At 38.9% G+C, this 17,369-nt stretch overlaps 1 protein-coding gene across 6 annotated transcripts in view; it reads left to right on the forward strand.

Moving 5' to 3' along the window:
- The window catches only part of LOC118544703 (BEN domain-containing protein 5), a 1,415,283-nt gene that overhangs the window by 134,429 nt on the left and 1,263,485 nt on the right, over window positions 1–17,369 (forward strand). The gene's annotated exons all lie outside the window — the stretch shown is intronic.

Consider the following 17,369-nt stretch of genomic DNA (forward strand, 5'->3'; position numbering starts at 1 on the left):
TTAAATATGGTTCATTGAGTTGGTTTATAGCTCTCCTCTTTTCAGTGAAGATTTAAGTTATTACTTGAATGATTGTACGTATGTATTAGTTAAAATCTAAGACATAAATACTTATTCAAGTGATAGCCAAATGATACATTTTCAATTAGAATGTTTAAAAATTTTCTCTTATTGGGGTGCCTGGGTGGCTCAGTCATTAAGCATCTGCTTTCAGCTCAGGTCATGATCTCAGGGTCCTGGGATCAAGTCCCACGTTGGGCTCCCTCTCCACGGGAAGCCTGCTTCTCCCTCTCCCACTACCCCTGCTTGTGTTCCCTCTCTTGCTGTGTCTCTCTCTGTCAAATAAATAAATAAAATCTTAAGAAAAAAAAAAAGAAAAAAAATTTTCTATTATTATTGATTTCCATTTGCAAACAAAAAATTTAAAATTACATTAGTTAGCAAAACTAGAATGTTGTCTGTGTTTTTATGCTTCATTCTCCATAAAATAATTGTGCTTCGATAGTATGCTGCAGTATTGAAAAATCCATACAAATTCTGGGTTGTCATACAGCTTTCAGATAGACTTGCCTTTTGAAGGTATGAGGATATTTTGTGCAGGCCACCTGTTGGCAGTTTGTTTCATTTCTCATCCTTTGCCCATTCTTCTTATTGCCGGGGCCAATCCCCTGAAAATTGCACTTCCGAGGCTCCCTTGTTATCTGGATTCTGGCTAGGTTCAGCTAATAGTAAATTCTAGCAAGAGATTGAAGGGCAGGTAGAAAGGACAAGTCTGGATATTTCTCCCTTTTTTATTTTGGGCAGCATCTCCAGCAGTGGCTATATTTCCTTCATGGTTTTGCCAGATAGCCCCTTCCTTGTGATCCCAACTTTGTTGGATTGCCCTGACTCTCAGGATATCACCACCTCCTGCCTTTGCCCTTTATCCATGGGTACAGGAGAGACTTCCTGCTATTGTTAATTTCTGTGTTGCCCTACTTTCACCTGTTTGACCTTTCAGCTCTCCCAAAACTTCTGTAACTGGTTTCCTTTTTTAAAAATTTAAATTCAGTCAGCCAACTTATATACATCATTAGTTTCAGAAATAGTATTCAATAATTTATCAGCTTCCTATAATACCCAGTTCTCACATCACATGACCTCCTTTAATGCCCATCACCCAAATATCCCACTTCTTCACCCATCTCCCCTCCAGCAACCCTCAGTTTGTTTCCTATAGTTAAGAGTCTCTCATGGTTTTTCTCCCTCTCAGATGACTTCCCATTCTGCTTTCCCTCCCTTCCCCTACAGTCCTCTGTCCTGTTTCTTATATTTCTCATATGAGTGAAACCATATGGTAATTGTCTTTCTCTGATTTACTTATTTCGCTCAGCATATTACCCTCCAGTTCCATCCATGTCAGTGTAAATGGTAAGTGTTCATCCTTTCTGACGGCTGAGTAATATTCCATTGTATATATATACCACATCTTCTTTATCCATTTATCTGTCGATGGACATCTTGGCCCTTCCCACAGTTTGGCTATAATGGACATAGCTGCTATGAACATTGAGGTGCAGGTGCTCCTTCGGATCACTACATTTGTATCTTTGGGGTACATATCTAGTAGTGTAACTGCTGGGTCATAGGGTAGCTCTATTTTTAACTTTTTTTTTTTTTTTTTAAAGATTTTATTTATTTATTTGACAGAGAGATAGACAGAAGAGCACAAGCAGAGGGAATGGCAGAGGGAGAGGGAGAAGCAGGCTCTGCACTGAGCAGGGAACCCGATGCGGGACTCGATCCCAGGACCCTGAGATCATGACCTGAGCCAAAGGCAGACGCTCAACCATCTGAGCCACCCAGGCGCCCTATTTTTAACTTTTTGAGGAACCTCCATACTGTTTTCCAGAGTGGCTGCACCAGCTTGCCTTCCCACAACAGTGTAAGAGGGTTCCCCTTTCTCTGCATCCTTGCCAACATTTGTTCTTTCCTGTTTTGTTAATTTTAGCCATTCTGACTGGTGTGTGGTGGTATCTCATTGTGGTTTTTGTTTGTATTTCCCTGATGCCTAGTGATATGTAGTATTTTTTCATGTGTCTGTTGGCCATTTGGATGTCTTCTTTGGAGAAATGTCTGTTCATGTCTTCTGCCCATTTCTTGACTGGATTATTTGTTTTTTGGGTGTTGAGTTTGATAAGTTCTTTATAGATTTTGGATATTAGCCCTTTATCTGATATGTCATTTGCAAATATCTTCTCCCATTCCATACGTTGCCTTTTAATTTTGTTGACTGTTTCCTTTGCTATGCGGAAGCTTTTTATCTTGATGAAGTCCCAGTAGTTCACTTTTGCTTTTGTTTCCCTTGCCTTTGGAGACATGTCAAGCAAGAAGTTGCTGCGGCTGAGGTCGAAGAGGTTGCTGTCTGTGTTCTCCTCAAGGATTTTGATGGATTCCTGTCTCACATTTAAGTCTTTCATCCATTTTGAGTTTATCTTTGTGTATGGTGTCACAAAATGGTCCAGGTTCATTCTTCTATATGTGGCTGTCCAATTTTCCCAGCACCATTTATTGAAGAGATTTTCTTTTTTCTATTGGATATTCTTTCCTGCTTTGTCGAAGATTATTCACCATAGAGTTGAGAGTCCATTTCTGGGTTCTCTATTCTGTTCCATTGATCCATGTGTCTGTTTTTGTGTCAGTACCATACCGTCTTGATGATTTCAGTTTTGTAATAGAACTTGAAATCTAGCATTGTGATTCCACCAGCTTTGGTTTTATTTTTCGACATTCCTGCGGCTATTCGTGGTCTTTTCTGATTCCATACAAATTTTAGGATTATTTGTTCCAGCTCTGTGAAAATTGTTGATGGGATTTTGATAGGGATTACATTGAATGTGTAGATTGCCTAAGGAATCAATCCCATTTACAGTTGCACCCAAAACCATGAGATACCTAGGAATGAACCTAACCAAAGAGGTAAAGGATCTGTACTCGCAAAACTACAGAACATTTATGAAAGAAATTGAGGAAGACACAAAGAAATGGAAAAACATCCCATGCTCATGGATTGGAACAATAAATATTGTTAAAATATCTATGCTGCCCAGGTTTCCTGTAATGCATTCCTTTTATTGGATTACCTGGCTTGGGCTCTTTTACTCACTCATGCCTGATTGGTTCAGGCTTTGGTGTTGAAGGCAAGAAATTTCGCTCTGTAATTCTTTGAAGTTCCTGTAGATGGAGGGGCTGGATTTTCAACTCACTCTCTATTGCTTCTCATAGCCCAGGGCCATAGTAGTTGCGAAGATTTGCTGAACCTCAGGGGAAGCTCTTTAATGGTCCAAGTTAACCCTGGTGGCTCAAAGTGTTGTCCATCTAGTAATTTCCTGAGCAAGGTCATGCTTAGTTATTTTATGCCATCTTGGTAGGTGAGTTGTGTTCTTGACCAGATTTTTACATTTAAAAATAGAGCTTATGGGGGAGGAGCAAGACGGCAGAGGAGTTGGAGACCTAAATTTAGTCTGGTCCCAGGAATTCAGCTAGATAGGGATCAAACCATTCTGAACACTTACGAACTCAACAGGAGATCGAAGAAAAGAATAGCAGCAGTTCTCTGAACAGAAAAGCGACCAGTTTCTGGAAGGTAGGACACGCGGAGAAGTGAATCTGAGGTGATATTCGGGAAGATAAACGGCACGGGGTGGGAGCCTCTGTCAGCCGCTACCGGCAAGTGATAGAGCAGTGGAGCAGAAAATCAGAACTTTTAGAAGTCTGCTTCGCTGAGGGACGTCGCTCCAGTGGCTAAGCAGAGGGTGGAACGCTCGCTGGGACAGTGAGGTCTCTGGACCCTCGGGGTCACAGAAAGACCAGGGGTGCCTGAGTGCGGCCGAGCTCCAAGGTATCGGAGCAGGGAAGCCGGCTGCAAAGACGGAGCCAAGGAGTGGGCTTTCAGCTCGGGGTTGCCATAAACCGTGATCCGCAGCACAGTCGGGCAACTGCTCTTCCAGCAGGGACCCAACAAGCGGCAGATCCGGGGAGACTCCCCTTCCTCCCCCTGGAGGAGCGGCATGGGGGTGCACCGCAGGGATCTGCTGTGTTTGGAGACTCCAAACGGGTTGGTGTGCCAGAGATAGAAACACTCGGTCACAGGCTGGGTCAGCATGGCCTGCGGCCGGAGACTGGGGAGACAGGAGTGATTGACTGCTTTTCTCTGGGGGCTCATTGAGAAGTGGGGCCCTGAGTTCTCCGCTCCTCCGGGGTGGAGATTGGGAGGCTGCCATGTTCACTCTCGTCCTCCAAAGCTGTATGGAAACCTTTCAGGGAACAAAAGCTCCCGAGAGCAAACCCAAGCAGATTCCTTAGCCCAGCCCCCAGCAAGGGCGGTGCAATTCCGCCTCAGGCAAAGACATTTGAGAACCACAGCAACAGGCCCCTCCCCCAGAAGATCAGCAAGAACAGCCAGCCAAGACCAAGTTTACCAATCAATAGAACAGCAGAACGCCAGCACTAGGGGAATACTGCTCATAGAATTCATGGCTTTTTTCCTGCTGTTTCTTTAGTCTTTAAAAGTTAATTTTTTAAATTTTCTTTTTTTCTTTTTCTTTTTTTTTCTTGAATTTTTCCTTTTTCCTTTTTCAACCAACATCTTATCAATTCCTTTTTAAAAAATCTTTTTAATTTTTCAGTTTTAGAGTCATATTCTATCCCTGCATAGTAGTTAACCTTATTTTTGGTATATATATAAATTGTTCTCTTTAAAATTTTGGGATACAGTTTCTTCTAACAGACCAAAATATACCCTAAATCTCTAGTGTATGGGTTTGTTCTAGTCTCCTGCCTGATTACATTCTCTCCCCCGCCTTTTTTTTGAATTCCTCTTCTTTCTTTTTTCAACCAACTTCTTATCTTCCTAATTCCTTTTATAAAATCTTTTATAATTTTCTTTTTTTTTTAAAGATTTTATTTATTTATTTGACAGAGAGACAGCGAGAGCAGGAACACAAGCAGGGGGAGTGGGAGAGGGAGAAGCAGGCTTCCCACTGAGCAGGGAGCCCGATGTGGGACTCGATCCCAGGACCCTGGGATCATGACCTGAGCTGAAGGCAGACGCTTAACGACTGAGCCACCCAGGCGCCCAAATCTTTTATAATTTTCATCTTTACAGTCATATTCCATCCCTTCATCATATTTATCCTTATTTTTGTACATATATAAGTTTTTCTTTCTTTAAAACTTTGGGAGGCAGTTTCTTCTAACAGACCAAAATACACCCCAAATCTAGTGTGTAGCACTGATCTATGCAGCAGCCTGATCATATTTGATCATATTCTTTTATTTTTTTAATCTTTTTTCTTTTTCTTTTTTTTTTTTTTTTCTGTTTTCTTTCTTTCCCTTTTCCCCCGGTTTCAGGTCTCTTCTGATTTGTTTAGTGTATTCTTTTCTGGGGTTGTTTTACCCTGTTAGCATTTTGTTCTCTCATTCATCTATTGTCCTCTGGACAAAATGACAAGATGGAAAAAAATCACCTCAAAAAAAAGAACTAGAGGCAGTACCGACTGCCAGGGACCTATTCAATATGGACATTAGTAAGATGTCAGAACCAGAGTTCAGAATGACGATTTTAAAGATACTAGCTGGGCTTGAAAAAAGCATGGAAGATATTAGAGAAACCCTTTCTAGAGAAATAAAAGAACTAAAATCTAACCAAGTTGAAATCAAAAAGGCTATTAATGAGGTGCAATCAAAAATGGAGGCTCTAACTGCTAGGATAAATGAGGCAGAAGAGAGAATCAGTGAGATAGAAGACCAAATGATGGAAAATAAAGAACCTGAGAAAAAGAGAGATAAACAACTACTGGATCACGAGGGCAGAATTCGAGAAAGTGATACCATAAGATGAAACAACATTAGAATAATTGGGATCCCAGAAGAAGAAGAAAGAGAGGGGCAGAAGGTATAATGGAGCAAATTATAGCAGAGAACTTCCCTAATTTGGGGACAGAAACAGGCATGAAAATCCAGGAGGCACAGAGAACTCCCCTCAAAATCAATAAAAATAGGTTAACACCCCGACATCTTATAGTAAAACTTACGAGTCTCAGAGAGAAAGAGAAAATCCTGAAAGCAGCTTGGGACAAGAGATATGTAACCTACAATGGTAGAAACATTAGATTGGCAACAGACCTATCCACAGAGACCTGGCAGGCCATAAAGGACTGGCAGGATATATTCAGAGCACTAAATGAGAAAAATATGCAGCCAGAAATACTAGATCCAGCTAGGTGTCATTGAAACTAGAAAGAGAGATAAAAAGCTTCCAGGACAAACAAAAACTAAAGGAATTTGCAAACACGAAACCAGCCCTACAAGAAATATTGAAAGGGGTCCTCTAAGCAAAGAGAGAGCCTAAAAGTAACATAGGTCAGAAAGGAACAGAAACAATATACAGTAACAGTCACCTTACAGGCAATATAATGGCACTAAATTCCTATCTTTCAATAGTTACCCTGAATGTAAATGAGCTAAATGCCCCAATCAAAAGACACAGGCTATCAGATTGGATAAAAAAACAAGGCCCATCGATATGCTGTCTGCAAGAGACTCATTTTAGACCCAAAAACACCCCCAGCTTGAAAGTGAGGGGGTGGAAAACCATTTACCATGGTAATGGACACCAAAAGAAAGCTGGGGTGGCAATCCTTATATCAGACAAATTAGATTTTAAACCAAAGACTGTAATAAGAGATGAGGAAGGACGCTCTATCCGACTTGAAGGGTCTATCCAAGAAGAAGATCTAACAATTGTAAATATCTATGCCCCTAACATTGGAGCAGCCACTTATATAAGCCAATTAATAACAAAAGCAAAGAAACACATCAACAATACAATAATAGTGGGGGCCTTTCACACCTCCCTCACTGAAATGGAGAGATCATCTGTTGACCTATGAGAGTCGGGGACCTGGGGTGGCAAAGGAACTGACAAAAAGAGACGACAGTATAGAAGACACAGGGGACCCCGAGCAAACAGCCCGAGGTCTCGAGGTTTATTTTCCATACCGTTATATACCATCTACAGCCATATAGATCTATAATGGTTTACATCAGGGGCGTAGTAAGGCACATTCCTCCATGTATACAGGATTAGTCAAGCACATAAGAATCTTTAAAACAGAATAAAGGAACAGAGGGGAGTGCCCAATGTGCTGTTTACAGGACAAGGGAACAAAGAGGGGAGTGCCCAGTGTGCTGTTTACAGCTGGCTTCCTATCTACAAAATATTTTCTGCTGAGTACTTTAGAACTGACCATACATGTACCAAGGGCATTTCACTCTGATCCTTTCGGGTTATTTTTAATCCTGCAATCTCGAGTTTTCTCAGAGATCTCGGAGTCTGAGCGAACATGCACCAGTGGTCATTGTGGTGTTCTGTTTCCTATAATCATCTAAGCAAAAGATCAACAAAGAAATAAAGACTTTAAATGCCACACTGGGACAAATGGACTTCACAGATATATTCAGAACATTCCATTCCAAAGCAACAGAATACACATTCTTCTCTAGTGCCCATGGAACATTCTCCAGAATAGATCACATCCTAGGTCACAAATCAGGTCTCAACCGGTACCAAAAGATTGGGATCATTTCCTGCGTATTTTGAGACCACAATGCTTTGAAGCTAGAACTCAGTCTCAAGAGGAAAGTCGGAAAGAACTCAAATACATGGAGGCTAAAGAGCATCCTACTAAAGAATGAATGGGTCAACCACTTAATTAAAGAATTAAAAAAATTCATGGAAACCAATGAAAATGAAAACACAACTGTTCAAAATCTTTGGCATGCAGCAAAGGCAGTCCTAAGAGGAAAGTATATAGCAATACAAGCCTTTCTCAAGAAACAAGAAAGGTCTCAAATACACAACCTAACCCTACACCTAAGGGAGCTGGAGAAAGAACAGCAAATAAAGCCTAAACCCAGCAGGAGAAGAGAAATAATAAAGATCAGAGCAGAAATCAATGAAATAGAAACCAAAAGAACAGTCGAACAGATCAACGAAACTAGGAGCTGGTTCTTTGTAAGAATTAACAAGACTGATAAACCCCTGGCCAGACTTATCAAAAAGAAAAGAGAAATGACCCAAATAAATAAAAGCATGAATGAAAGAGGAGAGATCACAACCAACACCAAAGAAATACAAACAATTATAAGAACATATTATGAGCAACTATATGCCAGCAAATTAGATAATCTGGAAGAATGGGTGCATTTCTGGAGATGTATCAACTACCAAAACTGAACCAGGAAGAAATAGAAAACCTGAACAGACCTATAACCACTAAGGAAATTGAAGCAGTCGTCAAAAATCCCCCCAAAAACAAAAGCCCAGGGCCAGATGGCTTCCCAGGGGAATTCTACCAAACATTTCAAGAAGAATTAATACCTATTCTTCTGAAACTGTTCCAAAAAATAGAAATGGAAGGAAAACTTCCAAACTTGTTTTATGAGGCCACCATTACCTTGATCCCCAAACCAGACAAAGATCCCATCAAAAAGGAGAACTACAGACCAATATTCTTGATGAACATGGATGCAAAAATTCTCACCAAAATACTAGCCAATAGGATCCAACAGAACATTAAAAGGATCCTTCACCATGACCAAGTGGGATTTATCCCTGGGCTGTAAGGTTGGTTCAACATCCACAAATCAATCAATGTTACACAATACATTAATAAAAGAATGAACAAGAACATATGATCCTCTCAGTAGATGCAGAAAAATCCTTTGACAAAGTACAGCATTCTTTCTTGATTAAAACTCTTCAGAGTATAGGGATAGAGGGTACATACCTCAATATCATAAAAGCTATCTATGAAAAACCCACAGCGAATATCATTCTTGATGGGGAAAAACTGAGAGCTTTCCCTCTAAGGTCAGGAACACGGCAGGGATGTCCACTATCACCAGTGCTATTCAACATAGTATTAGAAGTCCTAGCCACAGCAATCAGACAACAAAAAGAAATAGAAGGCATCTGAATCAGCAAGGAAGAAGTCAAACTCTCACTCTTTGCAGATGATATGATACTTTATGTGGAAAACCCAAAAGACTCCACCCCAAAACTGCTAGAACTCATACAGTAATTCAGTAAAGTGGCAGGATATAAAGTTAATGCACAGAAATCAGTGGCATTCCTATACACCAACAGCAAGACAGAAGAAAGAGCAATTAAGGAGTCAATCCCATTTACAATTGCACCCAAAACCGTAAGATACCTAGGAATAAATCTAACCAAAGAGGCAAAGGATCTGTACTCAGAAAACTATAAAATACTCATGAAAGAAATTGAGGAAGACACAAAGAAATGGAGAAACGTTCCATGCTCATGGATTGGAAGAACAAATATGGTGAAGATGTCAATGCTACCTAGAGCAATCTACACATTCAATGCAATCCCTATCAAAATACCATCCACTTTTTTCAAAGAAATGGAACAAATAATCCTAAAATTTGTATGGAACCAGAAAAGACCCCGAATAGCCCGAGGAACGTTGAAAAAGAAAAGCAAAGCTGGTGGCATCACAATTCCGAACTTCAAGCTCTATGACTAAGCTGTAATCATCACGACATAATGGTACTTGCACAAAAATAGACACATAGATCAATAGAACAGAATAGATAGACCAGAAATGGACCCTCAACTCTATAGTCAACTAATCTTCAACAAACCCGGAAAGAATGTCCAATGGAAAAAAGACAGTCTCTTCAACAAATGGTGTTGGGAAAACTGGACAGCCACATGCAGAAGAATGAAACTGGACCATTTCCTTACAGCACACACAAAAATAAACTCAAAATGGTTGAAAGACCTAAATGTGAGACAGGAGTTCATCAACATCCTAAAGGAGAGAACAGGGAGCAACCTCTTCGACCTCAGCCACAGTAACTTCTTCCTAGAAACATCGCCAAAGGCAAGGGAAGCAAGGGCAAAAATGAACTATTGGGACTTCATCAAGATAAAAAGCTTTTGCACAGCAAAGGAAACAGTCAACAAAACCAAAAGACAACCGACAGAATGGGAGAAGATATTTGCAAATGACATATCAGATCAAGGGCTAGTATCCAAAATCTATAAAGAACTGATCAAACTCAACACCCAAAGAACAAATGATACAATCAAGAAATGGGCAGAAGATATGAACAGACATTTTCCAAAGAAGACATCCAAATGGCCAACAGACACATGAAAAAGTACTCAACATTGCTTGTCATCAGGGAAATCCAAATCAAAACCTCAATGAGATACCACCTCACACCAGTCAGAATGGCTAAAATTAACAAGTCAGGAAACGACGATGTTGGCGGGGATGCAGAGAAAGGGGAACCCTCCTACACTGTTGGTGGGAATGCAATCTGGTGCAGCCACTCTGGAAAACAGTATGGAGGTTCCTCAAAAAGTTGAAAATAAAGCTACCATACGACCCAGCAATTGTACTACTGGGTATTTACCGCAAGGATACAATTGTAGTGATCCGGAGGGGTACGTGCACCCTGATGTTTATAGCAGCAATATCCACAATAGCCAATCTATGGAAAGAGCCAAGATGTGTATCGATAGATGAATGGATAAAGAAGATGTGGTATATATATACAATAGAATATTATGCAGCCGTCAAAAGGAATGAAATTTTGCCATTTGCAATGACGTGGATGGAACTGTAGGGTATTATGCTGAGTGAAATTAGTCAATCAGAGAATGAGATGTATCATATGATCTCACTGATATGAGGAATTCTTAATCTCAGGAAACAAACTGAGGGTTGCTGGAGTGGTGGGGGGTGGGAGGGATGGGGTGGCTGGGCGATAGACCTTGGGGGAGTGTATGTGCTATGGTGAGCACTGTGAATTGTGTAAGACTGTTGAATCACAGACCTGTACCTCTGAAATAAATAATACATTATATGTTAAAAAAAAGAAGAAGATAGTAGGAAGGAAAAATGAAGGGGCGAAATTGGAGGGGAAGACAATCCATGAGAGACTATGGACTCTGACAAATAAACTGAGGGTTCTAGAGGGGAGGGGGGTGGGGGGATGGGTTAGCCTGGTGATGTGTATTAAAGAAGGCAGGTACTGAATGGAGCACTGGGTGTTTTAAGCAAACAATGAATCATGGAACACTACATCAAAAGCTAATGATGTAATGTATGGTGATTAACATAACATAATTAGAAAATAAATAAATTTTAAAAAATAAAAATAGAGCTTATGTGTGTGGACTGAAGGGCTGTCCAGAGTTTCTTTTTGGTGGGAGGGGTTCTGGTTTACACGAAAATTAAAAAAAAAACATAATTATGTAGAAATGTTATGATGTTTTTGAAAGAATATTTTTCGCCCCCTGCTGAGCTCCTATTCCATGGTCTAGGCTGAAGTCCTTAGACATTGTTTGGTTTTGAGTATGTACCCATGTGGGTGCCTGGGTGGCTCAGTCGGTTAAGTGTCTGCCTTTTGGCTTAGGTCATGATCATGGGTTCCTGGGATTGAGTCCCACATTGCATTGGGCTTCCTGCTCAGTGGCAAATCTGCTTCTCCCTCTCCCTCTGCGCCCCCCCCCCCCCGCCCTGTGCTCATACTTGCTTGAGCTCTCTCTCTCTCTCTCAAAGTAATAAATAAAATCTTTAAAAAAAAAGAAAATATACCCATGTAATTTCACTTTACTCTGTGAGTTTGCACTTTATTTTGGCAAGTTGTTTATTTTACAATCCTTTTTCTTTCGGACAAGCATGAGCTTTTTGAATAAATAAAAATTTCCCTTTCCTCTTTTCTTGCCTGCTATGGAAAATAAGATGCAGGAAGCATTGTAGTCAGATAGATAGTTCTATAGAACAGAAGGCATTAAACCTTAGCTTTGCCATTCACTAATGCTGTACTTTGAGCAGAGCCTCAGTACCTCTTTAAAACAGGCATGACAATATTTATCTTACAGGGTTGTTGTATGGAGTGGTATCACCAAAAGCCTAGCAGATAGTGGCCAGTACTGAAATGTGAAGTAAGACCAGAAAGGGAAATGATTCATTTTTTGTATATAGTTGGTGCGGGATGGTGTTTGGTAATGGTCGGAGACATTTTAGAGGAGTTAACATAGGAATTGCACTTTAATACACTGCCTCGAATGTTCTTTCAGAAAGCATGTTTTTTTCCCCCTCATTTCAGTTTTTTACTCAAATGTCTCTGTGACCCTGTGTAAAATTTCAACTGTTAGTCCCTGACATTTCCTAAACACCTATTTTATTTTTTTTCTTAGCACTTACAACTATGTAATATAATATTAATTTTACTTACTTATTTATTTATTTTTTTATTGTCTGTCTCCTCCATTAGAATATAAACTCTGTGAAGGTAGGATTTTTCTTTCATTCCTTGGTGTCTAGAACAATGCCTGGCACATAATAGGTGCTCAATAAATATTTGTTGAAAGAATTAGTGTGAGAATGAGTAGAAATTACCAGATGAAATTAGTTATACATAGATTTATTATATTTTCATGACTGTTGACCTCAAATTATAAAATGCAAAGTTGAGGAATTTAGCATGAGTGTAATGATTTATAGAAAACAATCACCTATCCAGCAATCTTTTTTTTTTTTTGATACTATTACTAGAACTTGGGTTTGGATGGTGGGAAGCTTTTGAATAGCCAATATAGTTGTAAAATACATGTATTAAAATTCATTTTCCTTACTTCTCAGAGGTGATACTTAGCATTTATTTCTTCTTATTTAGACCGTTTTAAGTATCTTGATAATATGCGTTTTACCTCAGGAAATTTGTAGTTAGGGTGAGCCTGAGGAGATAGGAATGCTCTTTGGTGAGAAATCAAAGTTCACAAGCTGACAGAAGGTAGGAGGCAGAAAATATAAAAGTAAACAATAAAATTTAAGCTTATAACCCTTTATAGATCTGTTCTTTATTATCATGTTAAGATTAAATGATGTACAAGATGATTTTAGAACGACTTCCAGTAAAAATAGCAATGTCTCAATACACCTATTACATTTTTATCCTCTCAGTCTTGTTTGTATCCTCACTGTTCCAGCAAGACAGTTCTCTGAAAGGTTGCCAGAGACATTAGTCATGTAATTTGGTGGTCTTGTCTTACTCTTGATTCCTCTGTAGCGTATGACATTTCTAATGATCATACTTATTTTTTGACACTATTTTTCCCTGGCAGCATTGACTCTGTTGTCCTTATTCACCTCCTTCTCTGACTGACCATTCTTGTTTTCATCCACATGTGACCCTTAAGGCATTTGGAGATCTCCTTTTTTAAAATAATTTTTATAAATCTTGAGTATTACATCTAATAATTCAACATCCATCCATCCACTGAGAATTATTATTATGCTCATTAAATATTTTGAATCCATTAATTTCTTTGTATATGCCTTCCTCATTCAAACTACAAACATCTGTCAGAACTACTATTCTTCTTGTTTCCTTCCTCACATGCTCCCCACTCCCATTATCCATTCTTAACACAGCATCTAAAGTGATCCTTTTAAAACTCAAATCTGAGTATATTCCTGTCCTATTTAAAATATTCCACTGTCCTTCCATCAGAATTAGAATAAAATCTAGAGTCCTTATCTTGACTGCAAAGTCCATCTGGACCTTGACTACTTTTCTGACTATCTTATGCTATTCCATTCTTCCTAATAATGCTTTAGCCACGGTGACTTTCTGCCTGTTCATAGAGTAGGCCAGATTTGTTTCTGCTTTAGGCTGTTTGGTCCAGACATTTCTTCCTCCTGAAATACTGATCCTCCTCCCCCTCCACCAACATCTTTGCATCTTGGCATTCAGATCTCAGCTTACATATTGCTTCCTCAGACAGGCCTTCTCTGAATAGCCAGTCTAAACTAGCCACCCAGTCACTCTGTCATATCATCCTGTTTTTGTTCTCTGCTTGTCCATTTACTTGTTTATTTATCTGCCTCCCCTACAATAAGAATAGTCACTTTGCTAAGGAGGCTTTTTAGACATTTTATTTTTCTAATCCCCGCACCTCTACAAAATTTAATTCTCAGATATAGTGTATATCTCTTTATGTACTGTGGGCTTTCAAAGGGCCACAAGTCATTTTAATGCGTAAAATTTCCTTGGTTCCCTAGATAACACTCTTGTTGTGAATGAATGCCCTACCTGTATGATCCTCCTTCTCATGTATACATTTTTATTTTTATCATGTTACCTAGTATTAAATCATTATTTTTGCTTTCATAATGATATTCTTCGTGGGAGTATTTTTTCACATTTTTATCGAGAACAGATCATCCTCAAGGCCTGCCTTTGAAGTTACTTTTTCCATGCAGTTTTTTATGATCTTCCAGCCTTGTATGATGTTTCTCTCTTCTAATTTCCAGTTACAACTTTTTTGGTATTTCTTTTATGGAACATAGATTTTATTGTTGTCTGCAAACATAGGCTTCTTGAGGGCGGGAACAGTGATTTCTTTAGTTGTCTTACATTGGCTAGTTTTTAATAGGTACTTAAAACATACATGAGTGAATGAATAAATGGCAATTCCTTAAAAAAAACAGGGTAGGTATAAAATGTTTGGTAAATTTCTACTCAACTAAAAATCTTCATTTTCTTTTGGATGAATGAGATATTTTTCTATAGTCTTCTGTTCTCCTACCTCTGTCCTTGTCTCTATAGGGGTAGAGTTAGTATAGATGAGGTAATGGAAATCTAATATGGTTCTTTACTTTATCATTAACTCAGATTTATATAGGATATCCTAAAGGAGCCAAGGATAGATGTATTAACCTGATTCAGTGCCTTGTCTTAGTCTTCAGTTGTCACTCTATTCATAATTTACACATCAGTAACAGAACATTTGTATTTTAAGTGTCCCTTAAATATAGCAGAACATTCTTGTTTAAAACAAATGTGTTGGAAGAAATATCTCATAGGGCAGATTTCATTGCAACATTTAGAAGCAAATGCTCATATCCATATGTACTGGTTAATTTCTTCCCAATATGTTTTGTGTGTTTTTAAAAAATTTTCCTGTGTGTTAAACTTAAATTACAAAAGGTTTTTATCTTTCATCAATTTTCATAATTATTTCTGAAGAGTGTGCCAACAAAAGAATGAAATTTTTTTTTTTACTTATAAATTTACAGAAAGAGATGTTGAAATAGTTTAAAAATGTATGTAAATGTAGGCTTCATTTTTAATATTTTAATGCTTAAATATATTTTATGGGAAATCATGTAGCTAGTGGAGTCTTAAGTTTGGAAACAGACAGATCTGGTTGTGAGTTCTGGTTTTACTATTTACTACCTGGGTGACCTTGTTTGAGTTACTTAGTGTTGTACTAAGGGTTCTCCAGAGAAACAGAAAGTGTCTGTCTGTCTATCTATCTATCTATCTATCTATCTATCTATCTATTTATCTATCTATCTTTATGTAACAAAAACATTTATTTTAAGGAATTGGCTCATGAAATTATGGAGGCTGGCAAGTCCAAAATCTGCAGGGTAGAGTGGCAGGCTGGAGATCCAGGGGAGAACCTGTACTGCAGTTTAAGTTTGAATGTTGTCAGGTGGAAAAATCTAGAGAATTGATCTTGTAGTTCAAGTTGGAAGGCTGTCTTTTGGCAGAATTTCCTCTTGCTTGTGGTAGGTCAGTCTTTTGTTCTATTCAGGATTTCACCTGATTGGGTGAAGCCCACTCACATTATGAAGGGCGGGCAACCTGCTATACACAAAATCCACTGATTTAAAAGTTAATTTCATCATAAAACACTCTCAGGGAAGTATCCAGAATAACGTTTGATCACATATCTAAGCACCATGGCCCAGCAACGTTGATACATAAAATTAACCATCATACTTAGCCTTTCTGAAATTGTTTTTTCAATTTAAAATGTGTAGAATAATAAAGTATCTCATAGAATGTTTGTGAAGATCACTTAAGGTAATGTATCAAATGCCTTACACATGGTAGACACTCCATAAATGGCAACAATATTAACTCTCTTCTCTTCCTCCTTTTCCTTCTCCCCACCTCCCTCTTCCTCCTTCTTTCCCTGTTTTCATTAAAGAGAAATAAGAGCCATGATTTTTTAGCATGTGATGCAGAATATTCATGTAAGCTTCAAAAATAAGGTCTTAAGAGGACCTAGTGATTATGCAGCCATCAAAAGGAATAAGATCTTGCCATTTGCAACGACGTGGATGGAACTGGAGGGTATTATGCTGAGCGAAATAAGTCAAACAGAGAAAGACATGTATCATATGACCTCACTGATATGAGGAATTCTTAATCTCAGGAAACAAACTGAGGGTTGCTGGAGTGGGGGGGATGGGGTGACTGGGTGTTGGACACTGGGGAGGGTATGTGTTCTGGTAAGCGCTGTAAATTGTGCAAGACTGTTGAATCTCAGATCTGTACCTCTGAAACAAATAATGCAATACATGTTAAGAAAGAAAAAAAGAAGAAGAAGAATGTAGCAGGAGGGGAAGAATGAAGGGGGGGAAATCGGAGGGGGAGAAGAACCATGAGAGACAATGGACTCTGAAAAACAAACTGAGGGTTCTAGAGGGGAGGGGGTTGGGAGGATGGGTTAGCCTGGTGAGGGGTATTGAGGAGGGCACGTTCTGCATGGAGCACTGGGTGTTATGCACAAACAATGAATCATGGAACACTATATCTAAAACTAATGATGTAATGTATGGGGATTAACATAACAATAAAAATTAAAAAAAAAAAAAGAGGACCTAGTGATTATAGTGATTATAAAACATTTTGAAAAACAACATTTTGAAAAACAAAAGAAAATGAGTGTTCTTTATCAACAAAGAAGGTAGAGTCATTTATAGTCATTCATTCATTTACTCAATGTTTTGAAAACAGTGTATTGAGTGCCCATTTTATTCTGTCTGAGTCTCACTGGGAAGCTATAAGAGGTTGGGTGGCATATCAGAGTCATCACTTACTAGAAGAGCAAGTAAGAGAGGCCACATTTGTAAAAAATCTTTGGAATAGCATGGAATTAAAATCAATAGGAGCAGACCAAAAATATAGCATTAGCTTATTAAGAATAGATAAGAATCTTCAAGGGATGTTCATTATCTATGAAATGAAGCCCAAGCCTTTTAACACAGAATTGAAAGCTTCCCATGACTTGATAAAGTGTAGGGAAGATGGCAGAGAAGGAGGATCCTGAGCTCTCCTGTTCCATGGATACAGTGAGGCAACAACTACATGTGTTGCAGCTAATGCTGAAAACGACCCGAGACTGGCAGAACAGATCTTCCACAGCTAGGTGTATAGAGAAGGCCACATTGAAAAGGATAGGAGGGACAGAGATGTTGTTGGGA

The sequence above is a fragment of the Halichoerus grypus genome, chromosome 5 (assembly GCF_964656455.1).
Source record: "Halichoerus grypus chromosome 5, mHalGry1.hap1.1, whole genome shotgun sequence".
NCBI lineage: Eukaryota > Metazoa > Chordata > Mammalia > Carnivora > Phocidae > Halichoerus > Halichoerus grypus.